Raw genomic sequence first — 20,686 nt, forward strand, 5'->3', positions numbered from 1 at the left:
AGAAAGTCACAGGCCAAAAATATTTCCCTTGCCTCATGATGCTTTAAAATTCCCCGCTGGCTTCTTAAATTTTCTGTTGCTGGCCTCTTAGGACTCTAGTGCATGATCCAACTCCCACTGAAGTTAATCAGAGACTTCTCAGTTGCCTTCAGCTGAGCCACACAGGAACCTAAATGAACAGCAGGTAGAGGAGAGGGCTGTGGGAAATTGCTATAGGAATGGACCTCTGAGGAAAAACAATGTGGTTGGATGCAATGTTAATGAGGGTTTTGATGCCATTTGTGAAAGAGTAATCTTTGATTTGTTGGAGGAATGTGATTAGCCAGAATCCTCTCCTTGTATAAAACACAAAAGGTGGAAATCCACTCTGAAGCCACAAGTTCAACTTCTGCTATTGTCAATAAGGTTTATGCACACTCATCGATCTATGACTGCATATGACCCTGAAATATGTTTTGCTGGGCTGCCTGTGATCATTGCTCATGCTTGGAACTGTCAGGATTGGATTTATAACTGAAAAGTAAGCAGTGCATATCTTCTGCCTGAAAAGTATCCAAATTAACATTTATGAAGTAATCTTTTTTTTTTTTTTGTAAAAAAAAAAAAAAAAGAAAAAGAAAAAAAGAGTAACATTATTGGCTAGATTATATTTAGAAGAAAAAGTCTTCTCTGCCATAAACTACATGCATGCTGGATTCCTAAACACTCCTTTACTCTGAACTGCAACAATTTGATAAATCATTTGCTGTTTACTCTTTAGTGCAATTATATGCTTTGGGCAAAGAATATTATATATATATATATATTAAAAAAAAAAAAAAGCAAACCCACTCTTTTAATGCATTTTTCCATTCCCAGTGATGGATTTTATCTTTGATACGCGATCCAGCTATTTAACTACGTCTCACCACTTCTCCCATGAATTGTTTATACAGCAACTTGGCAGCATAATTTGCATATCACAGGAAAGATCCCATTACATGTTCCCAGAGGTGCGGTTTCACCAGCTTTATCACTTTCTGCCACCTATGCATATCCCCGAAGCAGAGTGTCTGGTTAATCCAGAAAGGCATTTCTTGGCTGCCAATAGTAATTAAACATTAATGGTGCAGTTACAAAATTTTCAGTCACTCAAAACTTCTCCCCTCCATTGTCTTCCATAAATATAATACCTAAAAAAGATATTTATCTTTCCATGCAAATTTTCCTGCCACAGGAAGATCACAGAACGTTACCTTTGCAGTAATCTATGCAGCTATTGTAGGCTTGACCTAAAATAATTAGACAAGGAACAAATACACAAAGAAAGAAGAGTTTAGAAGAAGGAAAACCCATAAGCAGTGTAACTCAATGCACCAGAGAAAAGTCAGAGAAGACTTGGGGCTGGACACTGCATTTTGCTCTCCAGACTGCTCTTTAGTGACTGAAGAGGACAACGGCTGCTACTTTCTTGGTCATAGAAAGGCCATGTTTGGATATGCTCCAGATTTTCCTTCATCCATGGGATGAAACATGAAAAAAATGACAGTGGCATAACTTCCATCAAGAGGAACTCTACTGCAAGAGCATTCCTAGCAATATCAAAACATTAAAGAAATTAAAGGGAAGCAAGATCCCCAGATGCAACACAGTAAAACACCAACATATTGCCCTGCAAAAAGCATTGTTATTTTCTTGGGAAGACTCACAATGTCTTCCCTATAAACAAACTATCAGTCCTATGCCTTCAGATAGAGACATCCAACATACATTTGGGTGAACAAACACTGAGGGTCCCAAATCTTCCTACCTCATCCCTGATCATCCCTGTGCAAATCCATCTTACAGTGAGAGACTACACACATCAAATTTCAGAAATGAAAACTCAGTTTGGGTGAAATTTGGACTCTGAGGTGTAGTGTAGACTTACTACCAAAACCAGCCTCCTTAGAATGTACCCCATGAAAGAGGAGTAACACCCATCAGTTGCAGACAGTGCAATAAGAACTGCCCCAGTGCCTTTCTGTCTAGCAGTATAACAAAACCACAATGTTCCTAATGTTGCAGAAGGCTGGAAGATAGGAAATGCTTTGATTCACTGACAAAACTAAGGGGGTACTGAGTCAGCAGCCTTCAAGTCACGAAGCCAACCTCAGTGAACAGTGATTGAAACTTGTTATCCTCCCACAGCCTGAGACCACATTATTTAGTGCAATAGCTGGCAGTCACAGCAACGGAGCAAAAGGCAGATTAAGCACAGCTGTCCCCTAAGGTCCAGGGATAGCCTGGTTGGCAGTAAGGAAAATCGGAGCTGCTCCTGCCTGTTGAAAACAGAGTGTTTAGTTTTCGAGCCTGTCAGCATGATCCCTTTTGAACGCATTGTGTTTACTGACATGCCACCCTGACATTTTGGTTTAGTAGTACAAAAAAACCCCAACCAACCAACCAAAAACAAAAAAACAAAAAGCAAAAAGTAAGGTTATAAAATCAAACATGATGTTTTCTGCATGTTAAAATAAGAATTGCTCCCACGGAGACCTGGAAGCTCAAAACGCTGCAGCGCTGTGCCAGTACATGAAAACCAAAAAATGGAACTGACCTGGGCTTCATGGTTCAAGCGTGCAGTGGCAGGGATCCCGGTACTATTTCCAAATTCAACACTCGAATAAACACAGTTGTAGTTTCCCAAAGTGGATGCTTTTAATGCAATATGAAAAGGGTGAGAGAGAGGGCATACTCCCGAAGCCTACATTTCTTAGGTAGAAATAATTCTGCCTGGAGAAAGTCAGCTCGTGACTGTTTGCTATTAAGACTGTACAGTAGAGAGGGAGCGTCTTTGAGTTCACATACTTAATGCTCAGTGGTGTGTCTGCGGAGTGGCAGGAAATAAACAACAGTGAGGAGGGGTTAACCAGAGACCTGCTGGCTAAAATCTATATGCCTGGAAGCAGGAGGAGGAGGGCTGCAAGGTCAGGTGTAGTTTAATTGTTTCTAATGTGGGGATCAGCCATGGATCTACCAGGCACAAAGATGGCTATCACAGCCTGTAGCCACTTCACATCTCTCCCCTAAACCCAAACCAGCAGTTGTGCATTTTTTGTGTCAGCCTTTCTGAACTGATCTAGAACATCCTCCTACACGCAGAAGACAGCACCAGCACCTATACAGTAAGCAGGAGAGGGAACAGAGATAAAATAAACCCGCTATGCATGGTTCTCTACCAGAATAGCTAAAACCCCTCAATCTCGCCCCAAGATGCTGCATTTTCCAAATGATTTCCTGAGTCTCCTGGAGAAATACCACTGCTCTGTCATAATTACATTAAGAGAACATCAATGCAGAAGGTCAGGTAGACTCCAGTAAAAACATCTCAGGCTAAGGCTGACCTGAGATGGTAGAAAAATTCCTTTACCAATAGTCTGCCTACCAAAATTTCCCCTTTCTTCGCAGTTGCCACGACACGCAGGAAGAGAATGCTGCTTTTAGCCAGCAGCAGCAGGTGGAGCAGAGGGGACATGGAGAAGAGCACAAGCCACCGAGTCCACATGTGGGTAGAGCTTGAGAGGAGGAGGGAGAGCAGCTTACCATAATGTCTGGAGATGTGCAGAGGAAGAAGGAGAAAAGTTATTCTTTAGAAGAGCTTGTTCAGCTGCAAGATGTAAAAGGAGGCAGGAGACATTTTCCAGAAGAAAATGTCTCATAAGTTCTGACACTGGCAGAAATCAGATGCGGTTGGAGACATTTTGCTAGCAATCTCCTCAGTAAGTTTTCTCATAGAAAGAACTGGGGAACTGCCCCCCCAGAAACTCAGCCGTGTAACAGAATTACTGGAGAACAGTACCAGGGAAACACCCATCATAATGGGGAATCATAATGTAAAGCATAACATCGTGTTGAAGTTGCATACATTTGCGTGCAGGGTATTTATAGATGCTAACCCAGGCAATTCTATACCTGTAGATATTTATTCTATGCTTGTAAAATAAAATGGCATTTTTCATCCCATCTTGACTGGAAGAGAGAATACATTTAGGTTATAAATTGTTTAAAATTACTTGTTAATGCTATTGGCTTTTCTGTATCTGCTTGTAGGAGGGACTGGAGGGAGACGGACAATGCTTTACACATAAAATCGTAGAGGAGAAAACCAGAAAGAAAGCTTTGTTTTCAACATGTTTAAACTGTTCAGATGACAGGAATTGGTTGCCTTGGAAGCAGATCTGCAGCTGAATGAAACCTTTCACCTGTCCAACATATGAAATATTTATTATCCGAGGGTGACTAGAGATTCAATAAAGCCAGACGTACAATGCAGAAAGCAGACCCTGGCTCATCACCTCCGTGAATTTCACCAGTCCTGCGGCAGCCAGATTAGATTTGGCCACAGAGAGAGGGAAGTGGCCTCAATCACAGTTCTGAGTGTAAGGAGAAATAAAACAAGAGGAAGTAACATCTTAACTTGATATTCAATTCAATCGGGTTTGTGAAGTAAAATGCTGATGCTCCTCCTATACTGTGTTTAGTAAGTCTGCAAACTGTTATAGCTTCCAATTAGAGAAGAGAGCTCACTCTCTCTTTGGATAATTACTTTTCCAATTAATTATTCTTGGCCACTTGTTTCCCCATAAAAATTGCCCAATGTTTTTGTCTTGCAGCAGTCTTTTTTTCCTCTTCTCTTTTGTGTGGGTTGGAATTAATTTATTATAGGGCTGAAACTTGGCAGAGATCCAGACACAACAATCTGAAAAATGTTCATACTAAAATTAAATGATGGGTTTCCTGGTTTATTTTATCTCAGAGCCTCCCTGAGAATTCAGTCCTACAAAATGGAGCACAGTTGATGCACAAGTGGGCATGTAATCCAGTTTACTTTATTTTTCAGGGAAAAAAAAAAAAAAAAAAGACTTTTGACATTTCAGTTGCTACAGAGACAACCCTGACTATGAACAAAAGCCAGAACCATCATTTAAGAAAGCGATGTTTTTGCATATCTGCTTTCAGCAGAGAATCACACTTTTACAAGAACCTTGACATTTTTGCCCTTTATTACATTCCTTTTCTTTTTCCTCAGAAAACCTGGATTTCCTAGGACTTTGGCATCCTTACGATGGCTAGATAGCTTTTATGCCTGCATTCAAGAGGTGTTGAAATTGTCTAATTAAGCTAAGAGGAAAAAATGAAGCTTGAAGTCCAAGGTCATCATCTCCTAAACTGTACCACAATAAAGTACAATATTTGTGCTAACTCTGTATTTGTGTGTGTGCATGGGTAAAGTGACTGAAAAGTTGTAGAGAGTTAGCACACAACACCAAAATATGATAGCTCTTTTCAGTTCATGCGGCTTCCTTATCACACTCCACTTGGCAATTTCACAAAGATTTTAGCAGTAAATATTGGAGCAGATAGCATCACTTCCAGTCAGGGTTGCGGGCTCCTGGGTGCTGCATGGAATGGATCCTGCACTCACAATTAAGATGGAGGTGAAGTATGAATGAGATGGGGAGGTGGAGAGGGGATGATAAAGACAAGAAAAGGCAACACGGTCCCCAAACAATGCCATTGTGCCAACTGCCCCATCACAGATAGAAACTGATGCAAGCACTGCTGGAAAACGGGGATGCCTGCCTTCACAGTGGCAGGTAACATCTATCCCTGACCTCTGTTCTCAGCACAACAGATTTTAAAATATTAACTGGTCCTGTGCTGCTCTGGTGCTAGTCCTGTGCCTCAACAGAGTGTGCCTCTGCTCCCGGGCAGCAGCATTGCCCGATCCCTCGCTGTCATACTTAGCTGTGCACTCAGGAGAGCAGACTTTTCTAGATTTTGCCTTCGTTTCCATTGCTTCTGCGCAAATTACTTCCTCCACTTCTGTTACAGTAACTTCACCCTCTCGCAGAGCTCTGTGCTCACACATTCCCAGCAAGTTTGTCAGAAAGAGGTTGCTAGGCTCCAAGTGCACCAAAAAGTGCAGAACGTGCCTTCTTCCCTGCCTTCCCATATGCCTGGAAGACCCCCCCCCCCCCTCCTTTCCCACCGTGGTACATCAAGTACCTTCCCTTTCTTTCCGAAAGCTGAGAATCCATCTGTTCGGCAAAGCGCTCCATCTGTAACGACGACGAGTCCAGTGATGTGCTGCCAATATTTCAACAAAGGGCTCCTCTAAACCCAGCCCCCTGAGTCTGCATTACAGCCCACGTCCCCGGGGTGGGGATGCTCGCAGACGGGAGGCGTGCGGGGCTGGCGGGATCTATTCATTTGGTTTTCCCATTTCAACAAAATGCTTTCCCATATCCAAGGAAAGAGGCAGCAGCACTTGGCAAATGTGTTTCTGTTACGTGCCTCCTACCAGAAATAGTCAGACTTGGGTTCTGGAAAGAAAAAATATCCACTTTGTTGGGAGAGTTGTGGAGTGTCCACCTGGAAAAAAATGCAAGGGATGAAGATGGTAAGGATGGATTATGATCCCTTTCAGGGACCACTGGGGACTGTATCCATGTCAAGCAAATTAGGGAAAGGGCCCCAGTTACAAAGAAGGAAATGATGTTAGGTTTTCCAGCCAGCACAATGACAGCGAAGGGCCAAGCTTTGCGAACAGGACTGGTAAGTCTGGGGACAAATTTCCAGAAGAGAAATGTACAAGTGCTTTTGCCACTCACACTTCTGTATCAGGTCTGAACACATATCATACACTGTATGAATGTATATATGTATCTATGTATATACACACATGCATACATATATGTGTATTAGACATGAGTTGCTTTTACAAACTTTGGCTGCTGCTTATGCTTCACACACTATTCAGTCTCAGGCATTTTAAACACCCAGGCTTGATAGTTTTCCATATGTGATTTAAACAGAAGTCGATGCACGCAGGCCTGGGTGTTTTGGATACGCTTTGGATCGCCTACTTCTTCTGTCACTGTTTATCAGCTGCACAGCGTTAGCTTTACAGCAAGTTGCAATCCCATCAGAAAGGCTGGCTCTTAAATTACATTAAGCTCCCAAAGTTTTCAAAGGTGATACTCTAACACATTATTTGTGATCACACTCAGCAATTTTTAAAATCTTGATAAAAACAGGAGAACTCTTGGCATTCGAACACATAACCTATACTATTTCAACTCTTTCATCTTTATGTGCTTTTTAAATTGTACATAGGAAAATAAAAGCTTGGACTCAACAATTCAGCATATCCTTCATGAAAGCAGCTTGCATTAAACAGCAGGTACTTCAAAGAACAAAAAGCACATTTAAAGCAAATTAATTTTGTTCTTTTTGAACAATAAAGAACACAAGATTCACATCAGTGGTTGCTATCACTTAGTTTAGCTTGATAGCACTAATTTATAATACATGTGCAAATTACCACACTGAATAATCTCTATTTACATGTCAGAAAGAAATTTAAAAAAATATTTTCTGTTTTTGTCTACTTTAGCTGCCATGTAGACAGCAAAGTGTCAAGCCTCTCACCTAGAAACGCAGGCAGTGCTAATATATCTGTCCTATAATGAGTTCTTTTGGAGAGAAATACCGATCCTTATCTAGCAAAGCACAGCAGCACATTTTGGAGCTCACCCATGTACAGCAAAACACTTTGGAGCATGTTTACGTTTAAAGCATTTGTTGAATAGGCAGAGATTAAGCATGTGTCTGGTCAGTCTGTTGAGCTGGATCCTGTCTTAGGCTCCCACAAGGCAATCCAAAATGCTCTGTATCGTCATGGAGCTGTCCTGCACAGCCACCAAGCTGGCTCGAGTGCCCTGGCTGCTCTACAAGGGAGGTCTAAGAAAGGTGCTCTGTGAAAGATAACAAATGGCAACTAGAGACACATCCAAACATCACTAGGAACTTTCCCTCCAAGCCAGGCAAAACAAAGGCCTTTGAAACAGACAGGGCTGGTATGGCCCAGGAAGGCTGGAACACTGCTGACCCAAGACACAGGCACACACAGCTTCAAAAATCCTATCAGCTAAACTGGTAAGGCAGGACACCCTGGATGGAACATAAGCATCACTATTTCCTTTTTGCAGACAATAAAATGAAGCACAGACAGAGGAAGTTGCCTGCTGAAGACCTGCTAAAGCAAAGCTATGACAGAAATTTGAAATAAATTCAGATCTCTGAATTCTAGTCTGAAACCCTAACCACCTGACCTCCTAGTTTAGAAATAAGCATACAAAGCAAGATTAAAGTAATTGATATGTCCATCATGTTATCCAGGAAAGGAAGTTAAAACATTTTGCAAAGAATTGTCCAAGTTACTTGTCACAATGGAGGTGAGATGAAACAGCGAAGGTGCTGCAGGGTGCTTGTTAATCACGGGAGTATTTTCCTCTTCCGAATAGGTGTTAGTTAATTTCCTTCTCATTTCTTTCTATTTTCTTCAAAATCTTTTAAAACCCCAGTAATGTATCCAGCCTGGTTTCACTTAATTTTCTTGACCTTTAAGACTTTTAAGTCTTCTCCCTACCCTTTACTCCTAAAGTGACTGCATGGCACAGAAAACCATCTGGTTTTCCCAAGCTAAATCCTTTGTAATCTGAGCAGTGCTCATCTCTTGAAAGCAGGCAAGCAAGAACACAACCTTGTATACAAAAAGTCAGCCCACCTTTCCTTTTGGAAAGAAAAGCTTCTGCCCTCACTAGTACATGAGTGAGCAGGAGCACAAAGCCACCTTTCAAGGCAGAGGGGTTGTCTTGGGCTGTAACAGTTGCAGTAAGTTTGCAGGTGGAATGGTTTACATCATGCCATGACTCTGAAACATTGTGCATTTTTTGGTCTTGTGAGGAGACATCTGTCAACTACTCAAAGCTGGAAGTTGTACGACTGGATACCAGCTGAGTTGTGGTTCCTCTAGCACTCAAGCCTCAACTCTCCTCTTCTAGTTGCATCTCCAATTGTGTCACTTTTCAGCCTCAGTGTGCCGTGTCCCCACTAAAACTCCTTGTGGTTCTCCTCTCCATGGGTGCTACAACCCTCCACAGGAAAGAAACTCGGTGATCTAGGCATGAGTTTCTGCTGGGGCTCTACTGAGATATCTCTCTTTGAAACACCAAGGAGGGAAACAACCTCCAAATGAATGAGTAGAAGCATCTTGTACTAAAACCCTGCGGGGATCATGCTGCTATGATCCTTTAAGCTGACCACAAGCCTGCAAACTGAGAACCTAATTGCTGCTGATAGGCACAAGTCGGTAACACTTGAAATATTCTCAGTGTGAGCTCTGCCAACAAGAGAGTGACGAACTTTTTGTCTCCTCCTTTCCTCTCTCTGTGAAAAGACCTGTTTCCCAAAGGACGGATCTGTTTCCAAAAGCACACATTAGCGCTGAAGCTGGACGCCAACACTGCATGCAATTAAAAGTGCTGGCTGCAGCACAATTTCATCTTTGGCACACACCTGAAGGACCCATCAGTCTCTCTCTCTCTCTCTCTCTCTTTTTATTATTTAAAAACAGTCCTTGAATATCCTGTCACTCCAATGCAGTAGCTTTCAGTCAAGACTACACAAACTGTCTTCTCATAAGCACATGTGTGTGTTCGCTCTTGCAGATAACAAACAGGCCAATCAACATACTGGCCAGCAAGCACTGTATATTTACACTCAACATTCAACTTGCTGGGCACCTCATTTTAAACAAACTTTCTTTAAATATTTTCTTCAGATTCCCTCAAACTTTCTTACCACTTCAACTCTGTTCATAGCTGCTTCTTCACAAGGCAATTTTGTTGCTCAGTTAACTTTCACATTAATCAGGTGAATGTCTCTCCCCAGTGTGTCTAACAATTGCTCATCAGGTCTCCAACACTGCTGAAAAATAATTAAAAACCTGTTTTCAATAAACAAGCTATAAAGTCATTAAGGACAAAATACTGTGTAAGAAATGTATTGGAAACCCAGGGATAGAAAATTCTGATCTGGCATAGGCTGGACAGAATTAGTTGAATACCAAATTAATTGCTAGTAGCATCAGGCAAATAGCAAAAAGAAAGATATAAATATTCACTTCATATTAACAATGAATTTATTGTGGCTGAACACAAGCTCCTTTTATGTTTGCTTCCTACAAATAGTCATGCAAAGCAAATGTGAAGCTTGTACACTCTGCGATTTGCTTCCAGAATAGGAGGTATAATTGATATGGGATTTACACAGCTTGACAAAGCAAGGGAAGCTGGGCTCCCAAAATCCTTTGGAGCCAGCACACAAAGGTAATTAAACAAACCGGTGAAGGAACTGGCTCTCTGCACCTTCCTTAGCTAGCACCATGCACACGGATACCTAATTACAGTTTGTCAGCATCTGAGGTGATGAGAGCAATCTGCCATCAGGCACTTCAAAGAAAAAATAAACTAGAGATAATACTTCCATAGGAAGAACAAGAGACTGAATTTGTCAAGTAAATGATTCACTTTGCTTTAATTGTGATACGTAGAGTGAAATGGCACAGTGATATCTCAGTGACCGGATAAAATATGTCACCTTCTCCTCTCCTGATGAACCATGCAGCATTGAGCAGATGTGTTGACATCCCCTGCCTGCATTAAAGGAGAACAACTGGAGAAGGTGTAAAACCCAGTCCGTGAATAAAACAGGTTTAAATCAGCCCCAAGTCAATCACCCTACCTTCAAGTCAGTCACTGACAGCAGAGGCAACATAGAAATAATGAGCATTTACATTTTACAATTCTTCTCTATGTGTTTAGTTAAGGTAGCGGTGGTTAATATACTGCTACACTTAATAAGATACTGTTAAATTATACTTAAGTATCATCTCATATCTTGCTAGCACAATTATAATCTCTAACTCTCCATCTAACATCAATCACTAATTTGCTCTCTGGCAATGTAATTTCTTGTTATAAAGCATTCATCTCTAACAAGACAAGGTGTGCGAAGTGTTACCAACCCTGCAGAGATGAGCTGGCAGGGTGAAACTCTGGTCCCAGAATGAACCATCCACCTCCTGAAAGCCATGGTGTTGTAACCCAGAAGGAACTCCATGACATGCAAGAGAAGACATACAAATATATGATACACATATAGTCTCAGAAGGGTATTACTAAAGACTAGTAGTGGAACTACTAGTGGTAGTAGTGAACAAGCTGTGGAAATGATTTAACTATTGAAAAGCAATGACTGGACAGTGCACAGATGATTATCAGATCCACGGGGCTAGCAAATAGAAAAAGGGGGGGGAAAAAAAACCCCACCGCAGCTGGAAAAACAAAACAAACCAACCAAACAAACCAACAACAGCAAAAACAAAACCCACTACCTCTGGAAAGGACGTTTCTAGTAAAATGTTGGGAAGAAAAGGGAAAGCGGGACTTTCCTGGCAAGGAAGCCGTGGATAGAAGTGATATTTTTACCTTGATTCTGTGTGTTAGTGATCTTTCTACATGACTATAAGGCTTAGCTCTACGTTGTTCTCTGCTTACTCGACACACCAGGCAGCAGGAATTTCATTGCTGCACAGCAAGACTTCTAGTGCTGCTGGAGCTTCTCATATGCTCTCTGTCCTGTGCATCAAATTAGACCTTTTCTTTTTTTCAGTATTGTTTTGTATCTGCTCTTCACATGTAAAGATTCTCCCTGTGGACTTTTGGATAATCCTAGCCTCTGAGGAAGGCACACATATATACATGTTTTATTAAACAGCCATTGTATATGCTTATATGCAAACAAAAGCAGGTGTGCCTGCATCTCGTCTGAAGTTTGCTATTCAATAATGTGGGGAGGTAGGATGGGGGTGTTGGGAGGGTGTTGGGGACAAAACACTTTCAAAGGGGACCTAAATCCACTGCTTTTGCAAATTCCTCATGTCATAATTCTGAATAAGTACCAACCTTCATCAGTCATAACTTGCAGGTTGTTATGGACATTGCAATTCTATGCAATGATTACAGAGACATTAAGGCATATAGGTACCAAGTATAATGGACATTTCTAAACAAAATAATTAGTCACCAATTTTTGCTCAACGAGCAGGTAGATGAAAAGCTACTGAAAATTAAAAATGATTTAAAGTAGTCCTTGGTAAACTGCATGTGTAAAACATCAACACTTTTGTCATGAAAATGCTTCAGAAATGCTTCATGAAAGAAAACAAATTGTTCCAGTCTCAAAAATTACAATCTTGGCTGCTTACAGTTAAGCTACACAAAACATTTTGTTTAGCTAAGCCAAAGCTTTATTCATCAAAAGCTTTATTCCATAGCCAAGAAAGCCAATGCTCAGAAAGAAAGTAAGAGTGAAACTTAGCCAGTCTGGTCACAATTATTTCATTGTCCTTTATAAGCTTAGAATGATCTGTATATGGTTCTGATAAACAGCTCTGCTGGCTAAGTAAATAATACTGATGAATCCCATTTGGCCTTTATTGTGCATGTGTCTTGCAAGAAACATGAGTTTTCACAGGATTATTTTTTTTCTGTCTCCCCAGGAAGGCGGAACTGTGCAAGACCTGTCCCAAATAAATTAAAAAAAAAATTACTAGTTATAAAAACAGATGTCCCAATAGTAATTGCAGGATGATGCAGCAGGTAGAAATAACCATGTGAAGTATTCATGGTAAACTGTTCTGCTTCTGTGCTAGTTTCTACTCTATTTTTCAGAGAAGGGCACAAACATTTATTCAGATGGCTGTAGCCTTAGAAAAGACATAGGCTTTCTTTCAGCTTTCCTTTCCTTTCCTTTCCTTGGTCAGGCATGTTTGTCCTATTTCCAGACTTTTACTACAGGTCATACCTACTACAGTCCATATAAAAACCACAGTGTTCATAATCCATTTGTACATACTCCATATTCCACCTTTTGTTGTAATGTGCTATAAAACATGTTATATGTTGGATAAAAAGTTCTGCTCCTACACCATATGAAATTCTGAAGTTTATTTCATCAACCTAAAGATACCAAAGATAGTGATCAAAATCTTAAACATTTTCTTGAACTGCAAAGAAAGTTTCCATTCATTAGGTATTTCATGTCAATGTTGTTTTAAAAGTTTGTAAATTGTCTAGCTTAAAGTTTAAAAAGATTTCAAAAGGAAATGTATACCTTTTTAATTAGAAAAAGTAAAACTGGGATATTTTACTAAAAACAGTTAAAACATTGTTATATTTCAAACAGTATCAGTTTTGATTGTCAGCTTTTGACAAAATAATTGTAAAAAGTCTTAACTTTAAGAGATTTTCAAAGAAAATTTTCTGTGGCTAAGGTATTGAAAAAGCATGCTTTGCAAAACACGTCTGCATGAAGATACAGATTAATAGAAGAAGCAAGAAGATATGCTTATATTTATATGGGAAAGCAGATCCATCTGTGGCCATAATAATATTTATTAGACTTGGGCTTATTTTCAGTGTGAATGCAGGCATGTTTTAATATTCCATACAACCACAGAATGCTTCTTCTTGCTTTGTTCATAAAAAAAAAATATATACATATAATAAATAAATAAATAAATAAATAAAAGAGAGAGAGAGAAAAGAAGAAGAAAACACCACATTTATGTATTATGCATAGATACAGATATCTCAGGTTATAAAAACAGGAAGCTCTCAACACATATTTTCTACCTGGTATTGTAAACTAAACGTGTAAAATGCATAGATGCAGAGAAAAGTACATGATATTGCAGTTTACCAAACCCTTTCTTTAACAACCTTTCCACTTCTCATTTGTGTAAGCAAATGACAGCAAACCCAGCAGTTTCTGAATACACACAGAACAGTTCAACTATGTTTGAGACTTAGAAAACTGCAAAGTATATAAAATGAACAGCATTTATAGAAGCACAGAAGCACAGAATGAAGGCACCTCTGGCAGTCATCTGATACAATCCCTTGCTCAAAGCTTGGTCAACTTAGACCTGATTGCTCATATCTATGGGATTTTGAATACTTCCAAGAACAGAGTTCACAGTATCTTTGTGCAATCTGCTCCAGTACTTGATCACCTCACTGTAATTTGCTTTTCCTTAATATCGAGATGGGATTTCCCACGTTGCAAGATGTGTCCATTCCCTTCCTTCTCTCATCATTTCTCCTTCCAAGAAATGTCTGGTTTCATCTTCCTATACCCCGATTAGACAGCTGAAGATATCATTTAGATCTTCCCTCAGGCATGTTTTCCTAAGGCAAAACGGATGCTCAGTTGTCTCAGTTTCTTCTTCTATGTCATGTGCTCCATCAACACTCAAGAAATCTGAAAAATGCCTACTATAAAGGCACAACACAAACATACAGTCGCTGTCCAAACCCCAGCCAAGACGGCTGGCAGATTATCATCTATTTCAAAGGACTTTTGATCAAGTCCTTATTTCACATGTGCACTTGAATGAATAATGAGGATGGCAGGAGGGGAAAGATTAATTATGTCACAGAGCTATTTAGTTTGAATGTCTTTTTTTTCTGTTTAAAGTTTTTTCATCAAAATTCATAACTGGACCTTAAGCATCTTAGTTCTTGTTGTACCAGAGGTTGCACACTGCTGGCTTCAGAGAGAAGTTTCTGAATGTCCTGACACATAATTTGGTTTAAAATGAACTGGTACATTATACCTATCCGTTCTACAGCAGGAGTGGAAATCTTTAGATTTAATTTGCTAAGTCTTTTGTTCTTTCCTGGTTGTGGCACCCAGTGACCAAAGTTCACTGTGTACAAATAGCACTGTGAGAAAGTACATTGCCACATTGCTGGCAAAACACTGATTATCGAATTCTTATTAAAGTTCTAACATTTAGATGTCTTAACTTCCAGCTTTCAGCACTGGAATTCATCTGTCTCTCTGTGTACCTTTATACTTTGGACATTTCATGATTCCCCTTGAGAATATAGGGAAAAGGAAGCTGTCCATACATACATCAGATACAGAAATTGATTCACTTTCCCAACAGAAGCACGAACTAATAGGATGGTGAAATTGTGAATCACATATTCTGTGGCTTTAAGGTAAGCTGATAAAGTCATAAAATGAAGCTCCCTGGAGAGACCAAAACACAGCAGGGTATATTAGAGCACATTTTCTGAATAGTTTCTTATTTTTTGTCCAACACAATATATGTTTTGAGTAAAACTTAGAATAATATGATCACTTCTGTCATCATCACTTAGTGATTTGACCATTTTTGTTTGTTTGTTTTTTGTTTGTTTTTTAAAGTCAACCACCAAATAGGGAATTTACAAGTATCTCTTCAGAAACAACACAAAGCCTTCCACAAACTCCACGTTTCATTGTTCTTGTTCCCTAGAAGCAGGAAGTGCACTAGCTATTAGATATGAAGTGGCTCGAAGTCATTAGTATTTCCCTTTTTCAAGAACCCTTTTTTCCCCAGCATTTTAAGGGCAGTCAGCCAGCAACATTTGCTGTGTGACAGACATCTGCAAGAAATGCGAGCGCATACAAAATTCCAGCTTTCTGACAACTCCAGCTAAATTACTACCTTTAGGTTTCAACATAAGCTTGCTGCTGTATGCAGCAGAGAAAGCACAGAGACAATCCTCTCTCCTAGACATCCTAGAAGACATAACTAAAACAAGCTACTGCTGAAGAAGGAAGTTCTCTTCTGCTGACTTCTGTATTTCTTTTACTAATTATTCCTTGAGTTTGCTGCACCTTCTGCAATACTGTGATGGAGAGCAAATTTGATTAGTAAAAGGATCTGAAGGTCTCCTGTATAAAGGAGGGGGTTCTTCCATAGATAATTTTCATACACATAGGTAGAATGAGGGATAAAAGTGCATTTATTTGACTTTTAGAACATAAAAGGTCTGGCACTTGAGATGTGGAATATTACAATGTAAAAAGGTTTGTTGAGCTCTCTAGCACTCTTTCTGGATGATGTGAATGAGAAGATCATCCGGATCAAAAGGGATATATGACCTTGAAAGTATAGAAGAAAAATCTTACTACGATTTCTCAGGAAAAGGGCTTCCAGTCAAAGCAAAAGGTCTCAGAAGGCTGAGAAATGCAGTTATAGTATCATCTTTGGTAGGCTTGCAAAGACAGGCATATCCTTTTTCCTTTAAAAGCTATTAAGACCTTCCTTGGCTATTGCTCCATAAACTTAAAGTTTCTTTGAAACAACTGGCTTTATGGGAAAGACCCTGTGTGTATACAGAAAGTACAGGCTGGCACAAAGAGAGCATGCCATGGTAAGGCACAGCAGGGAGTGCACCAGGAAAGATTGCTTATGAGAGAGAACACAAACCAGAACCTTGGCACTAGATGACAAGACAAAACAAGCACACAGAAATAAATTTGTAATTTAACAGTGAAGAGATAAGAGCAGAAGGTCTCCAAACAAATGAGGTCGCCCACACCAGGGGTGTGGAGGGAAGATCCTATGATCTGTGGGAGTTCAGCTGAAAGATGGAGTGGGAGGAGGAGAAACCCCAAATGCTATGTAAGAATGATGGGAAAGGGAGGACACGGCCATAAAAGCAAAGGGAAGAGAAAGGGTCAATGAGACTGGAGTAAAATGAAAGTGAGGTGCTTCTGAATGTTGTTATGGTTATTATATAAATTACATACATTATTCACCACTCATAGAGCCATTTCAAGAACAACTGCATTTTTTGAATCAATATAAAACTGCCGAGGTGCTCCACAAACACCAGCTTGGCTAATGTACCCGCCCTTCAAAGCTTACCATCAAACCCAGCTTGGCAAATCTCATCCATTCAGCCATAAATAATAACTGCCCAAGCCTCTGCCAGATCAGCACTATTTCCAAACTTCAGCTATATTTACACACCCACAGTTAGCAGCTGACAAGTCATATATGAGGAAAATTGCCTCCCTCTATAAAAGAGCTTCTGTCAGAGCTGCTGTGTTCCACATGGAAATAATTCAAAGGAGTTGTCACAGAAGAGCAGCTATACTCAGAATAGTTACCATGACAGACATTTTTACTCAACAGACCTATTTGAGTACTTTTGCAGTACTTTTGTTCTGCTGCTGAGTTAAGTACCAGAGATGTTTTCTTTCTTTTTGTCTTTAAAACTCATCATAGCTCCATAAGGCGAGCAGAAAAAAAAGGCTGACAGAACCAGAATGGAGTCCATAGGTCTACCATGAACCAAACTTTCCTGAGATCCAGGCAACATCATTAAGGTAGACTTCCAAATACAGGCAGGTGAGCATTGCCCAGGGATGGCCCCTGCCTACTTTACTGATAAGCACTATCAATGCCTAAAAAGATGAAGACGGGCTGCTTTAACCTGACTAGTCTCATCTGCACCTTGGTGCTGCAAAGCAGGTGGAGGAGGGTAGACATCTCCTTGCATTTCAATAGCTGCCACCTTCACACCCAATTTTGGCAGCAACTTCAGCTTCCCCTCTAGGAGGTCTCTACATTTCCTCTTTCTAAATCTTTTTTCCTCTTTTTGGAGGACCAAGAATGTTGAGGAGGCATCATTGGAAATGAATTGGGAGGAGATGCCTGTTACAAGCTAGAATGAATATAAGATACCGGATGGTCTTCAAGTTCCAGGAGATGTGAGCTCAGAGATGCATATCTCACAGACAGAGGATGTGGAAGGAGAGGGGTTCTCTAGGGCGGAGAGGAAAAGCCTCAAGCCCCCACTAACAGCCCGCTACTGCCTCCTGCACTTTTCCCCTAGTCCTGCAGCCTCTCCAAAGCTTCTCTCCCCCTTTCCCCAGCCACTCTTAGACACCGTGCTCTTTCCTTCCTCAACCCAGAGCTCATCTCTCAGCAGGATAGGGCATCTGGAGCCCTGCAGTTGCTTCCAACCCCTCTTTCCCTCCTCTGCATCTGGAGGCCACCCTGCTACCGCAGAGCCCCAAGATCTCTCTACAGGGACAGGAAACCTTGCAGCAGTCCCTCACTACATGACAGTGGAGGACATTTGAGCAGCACACCTGTCCCTCATATGGGTGGCACATCTCTTCAGGTGGGCCAAGAGGCACAAGGAGGAGAAAACAGGACGTGCCCTCTGCTATCAGTTTGCAGGCCTTTACAGTGATGCAGCATTGGGTGTGGGAGATATTAAAATACAATCACACTGCCCCTAATGGCACTTGGTATTTTCATTTTTTCAATGTTAATCCTGAATGGAAATCTTTATAGTTTTGCTTTGAAGATAATTTAAGTAACTGCTTTATTCCCTAATCTAAGAGAAGGGAATACAATAAATTTCACAGTAGTTTTAGTTACTTACAAAAACATATTTAAAGATTTTAATATCATCCACTATATTTGAGCACTATCGCCCTAAGTAAGTGAATCCATAAAGAACAGGTTTTATTATAAGGTAATATTAACCTCAGTGAAATCATCAGTATTCCTGAATCACCTTTGGTTTGGTTAATGGAGACACTTCTTCCAGATAAACCTAAGATAAAAAGATGATATGTAGCACTGAAGACACTGCATGAATTTGGAATAGTTCAAGATTTTTGGATGCATTGAAAGCATTACAATGAAATGACAATATAAAACTTCCTTACGTGCCAAATATGTTGTCTGGTTTTGTTTGGTTCACATAACAACCCCAAAAACTCAAGTAACCATTTTTCTCACAGCAGCACCTAACAATTGCAGATAGTCAGCACAAATAACTGATATTACACCCATACATAACTTGCATTATCACAGTTCATTTGGGGACATGTTAGGCAACAACAACTTTCCACTGTGTCTTGCAAGTTCTTTGTCTGTGAAGAAGCATCACAAGAAAACTTCCCATTACCAGACCTGAAAGAGACTGTAATGTCTGCACTGTAAACAAGAGTGACATACAAAGCCTGCAACACCATCTTTTGGACTGAACTGTGCCACAAGTTATCACGGCTGCAACACAGGCTGGATGTAGTTGAAAAGGAAACATGAACAGAAATACTGCTTTGCTGAACAGCATGCCCAGTAATGCTCTCAGCTTTAACACATGCTGCCAAAATCCATAGGATGTGCAAAATTCCCACCCCACCATGACCAGCACCACTAGCCAGAGGAGTTCTTGTCAATGCATTGCACCTGATTCTGCCAGCAGGATCTATCATCCACACTTTTATTAAGCTGTCTGCAAATTTAGCATCTCCTTAGCCCCATCTGCCTATAGCAACAAAGCAGGTTTCTTTTTCCCTCTTATATATATATATATATATATATTTAAGACTCAGAGCCATTACTCAAGAGGCTGGAGGACTCCCAGCTCATCTGCTTGTCACATAGGCAGTCAGGGTGGCAGGAGAGAGTGGAGACTGATTAACTTATTTATTTATTCTAGGCTGGCACCCCTTCTTCTGCAAACCATCCAGTGCCTGCCTTGGCTCATGCTCACAGCTTTCCTAAACAGTGATAGAATGATATGGACATAATCTTTGTCATGTTTTCATCACTGTCCAAAATGTTCTCAAGAGCACCAGTGAATATTGTCCAACATAATCAGACATTGAGTAATGTGAAGCTAAAATAAAACAGAGGGACCAAACGATAGCCAAGGCTCCCCTCCACAAACAGAGCCAGCCACAGAACTGAACCAGATGTATAAAATGCTCCCACAACCATCACTTTAACTAAGTCCACCCCCTCCTACCCAAGAGCTCTAGTAAGGTGTCTTGCCCTCCTCATGCTCTCCTCAAATGCTTAGCTCCCTTGCTAATTTTCTTCATCACCTTCAAATGACAGCTAATAATGAGAAGTAAGCATGCCCACAGCTTGTGGACAGGAATGGCTTTTATCTATCAGGAGGAGGAGCACCACTTTTTTTTAATCTATTTGGTGCTCTAAAATATGCACTTCCCTGGCTGTATGGTTCTGACCACTCTACTCTCAGCCAAGAAATAAACCAATAAAAACTCCTTGCAGGCTGCAATTAAAAAAAAAAAAAAAAAAAAAAAAAAAAAAAACACACCACACAGCGTTGCTAGTACCTAGTCTTTGTTAAGCTTTGAACACAGGCATGTCCGTGCTATAGCAGAGAAGCTTGGTCTGGGGATTTTGGAGGGCAATAAAAATGTCACGCCTTGCCTTACTGGACACCCAGCTGATTTAGTTCTTCTTAAGCACCTCCTGTTCATCCACTGAAAAGATCCATTACATAGTACAATGTTAACCAAGACAGTTCTCCCCATTTCAGTGCAAGCATGTTGACAAAACCTGAATACGACAGGATAGAGATTGAAGAAAGACAAGACCCAGTTGCATGTGGATGAGGAATGAGCCATATATCCAAGCTCATACCCATCACCAGATGAGCAGTGATGAGACAGGAGATGTCAATGACTCTCAGGCCAGTGCTTCAACCTCTGCACACATGTGCTTGTCTTTTTTTCAGAGGCCAGACATGGAACTACTGGCTCCATCCTGTTGTTGACCATTCTTTGCAGAGCAATATTGAAAAAAAATATGTATATACGACTAATCAACAAATTTCTGCTTCTGAAACCTTTATCATACTTTTTGTTGTTGGTGTTGTTGCTTCTTCATCTTTCCTCCATGCCACTACTTTTGTAACAGGGATTACTGCAGCACTTAATGTATTTGTATGGCTGCCCTATAAGTAAGTGACCTACATTTTCTGTAAATTAGAAAACAGCAAGCAAGCAAATAGCTGCATGCGGTTATTATTTCATATCTCTAGACAAGTTTTTGCCTTCATTATCTACACAACAGCTCTGTTGGAACTTTTTGATATTCATTTTAAGTCTAGCAAGTATTATAAAGAAGCTGAGA

At 40.4% G+C, this 20,686-nt stretch overlaps 1 protein-coding gene across 8 annotated transcripts in view; it reads right to left on the bottom strand.

Annotated features, from left to right (window-relative positions):
• The window catches only part of ENOX1 (ecto-NOX disulfide-thiol exchanger 1), a 365,243-nt gene that overhangs the window by 154,872 nt on the left and 189,685 nt on the right, over positions 1-20,686 (bottom strand). Inside the window, exon 4 of one of the 8 annotated variants that reach the window (XM_040541524.1) lies at positions 9,670-9,792. The exons of 6 other annotated variants lie outside the window; for them this stretch is intronic. The gene's annotated coding sequence lies outside the window, so the exon portion shown is untranslated. Of the gene's footprint in view, positions 1-2,578; positions 2,698-9,669; positions 9,793-20,686 lie in introns of those variants that run through there. One more of the 8 variants, XM_040541539.1, reaches the window with a different exon arrangement.

This window comes from Cygnus olor, chromosome 1 (genome assembly GCF_009769625.2).
Source record: "Cygnus olor isolate bCygOlo1 chromosome 1, bCygOlo1.pri.v2, whole genome shotgun sequence".
Taxonomy (NCBI): domain Eukaryota; kingdom Metazoa; phylum Chordata; class Aves; order Anseriformes; family Anatidae; genus Cygnus; species Cygnus olor.